Below are 1,902 nucleotides of genomic sequence, written 5' to 3'. Positions count from 1 at the left end.
GCCCCTCGGTGCTCCACCAATGTACTCCTTCCTCCTATATATACATACGTACCCCCAAACGATTAGAACAGGAGCCAAAAACCTAATTCCACCGCCGCAACTTTCTGTATCTACGAGATCCCATCTTGGGGCCTGTTCCGGAGCTCCGCCGGAAGAGGGCCGTCATCACGGAGGGCTTCTACATCATCATAGCCTCTTCGATGAAGTGTGAGTAGTTTACCTCAGACCTTCGGGTCCATAGTTAGTAGCTAGATGGCTTCTTCTCTCTTTTTGGATCTCAATACAAAGTTCTCCCCCTCTCTTGTGGAGATATATTCGATGTAATCTTCTTTTTGCAGTGTGTTTGTTGAGACCGATGAATTGTGGGTTTATGATCAAGTCTATCTATGAATAATATTTGAATCTTCTCTGAATTCTTTTATGTATGATTGGTTATCTTTGCAAGTCTCTTCGAATTATCCGTTTAGTTTGGCCAACTAGATTGGTAGTTCTTGCCATGGGAGAAGTGCTTAGCTTTGGGTTCGATCTTGCGGTGTCCTTTCCCAGTGACAGAAGGGGTAGCAATGCACGTATTGCATTGTTGCCATCGAGGATAACAAGATGGGGTTTATTTCATATTGCATGAATTTATCTCTCTACACCATGTAATCTTGCTTAAGGCGTTACTCTGTTTTTAACTTAATACTCTAGATGCATGCTGGATAGCGGTCGATGAGTGGAGTAATAGTAGTAGATGCAGAATCGTTTCGGTCTACTTGTCACAGACATGATGCCTATATACATGATCATGCCTAGATATTCTCATAACTATGCTCAATTATGTCAATTGCTCAACAATAATTTGTTCACCCACCGTAGAATACTTATGCTCTTGAGAGAAGCCACTAGTGAAACCTATGCCCCCCGGGTCTATTCTCATTATATCAATCTCCATCACTTTAATATTGCTTTGCTTTTTACTTTGCTTTTACTTTTTACTTTGCATCTTTATACCAAAAATACAAAAAATATTATATCTATCAGATCTCACTCTCGTAAGTGACCGTGAAGGGATTGAAAACCCCTAATCGCGTTGGTTGCGAGTAGCTATCGTTTTGTGCAAGTACGAGGGACTTGAGCGTGGCCTCCTACTGGATTGATACCTTAGTTCTCAAAACCTGAGGGAAATACTTACGCTACTCTGCTGCATCATCCCTTCCTCTTCGGGGAAAACCAACACAAGATCAAGACGTAGCAAGGAGCGAGGGAGAGGGTGGAGGGATGTCCGGGACCTCGACGTGGAAGAAGCCGAGGCCCTCGATCCCATGCCCGTACATCATCAACTCCTCCGACACCGAACGTCAAGGCATAGGGCAGCCGGATGGTCGGGGTCAGAGTAGAGGAAGAAGCACTGTGGACGGGTGAACGCCACCTGAGAGTGACCCGCGAGGCCGCAGTTGAAGCACTTGACGAGGTCGGCGGCACGATCATCGGGGAGCAGGCCGGTCGAGGCGGAGGCAGCCGGGTCGCGGGAGGGGGACGGAGGTGGTCGGGCCGTTGCCACGCCCCAATCCCCTCTTCTTCTTCCTCTTGGGACCCTGCTTGCCCCGGCCTGCACCGTTGGTGCCCTGTGGGAAGCTAGGCTCATCACGCAGGGGCTGGTAGCAGCGCGGGGCAGCCGCGGCAGCAGGTTGGAGAGGGCGGGCCGGGAAGCGGGAGCGGCCACGGCGGGCCGGAGAACGGCCTCCGTTGCGACGGCGAGGCGGGGAAGGGGAGCGGCGGCACTGTGTCCGCCAGTCGGTGGCTGGCGCAGGCGAGCGGGACCGGGAGCGGTCCCGGCGGTCAGCCCGAGCCGGAGAGCGGCGAGGCGGGGAAGGGGAGCGGCGGCACTGTGTCCGCCAGTCGGTGGCTGGCGCAGGCGAG

This window comes from Triticum dicoccoides, chromosome 2A (assembly GCF_002162155.2).
Source record: "Triticum dicoccoides isolate Atlit2015 ecotype Zavitan chromosome 2A, WEW_v2.0, whole genome shotgun sequence".
Classification (NCBI taxonomy): Eukaryota; Viridiplantae; Streptophyta; class Magnoliopsida; order Poales; family Poaceae; genus Triticum; species Triticum dicoccoides.
The sequence above is the reverse complement of the archived record's forward strand: the minus strand, read 5'-3'. Positions refer to the sequence as shown.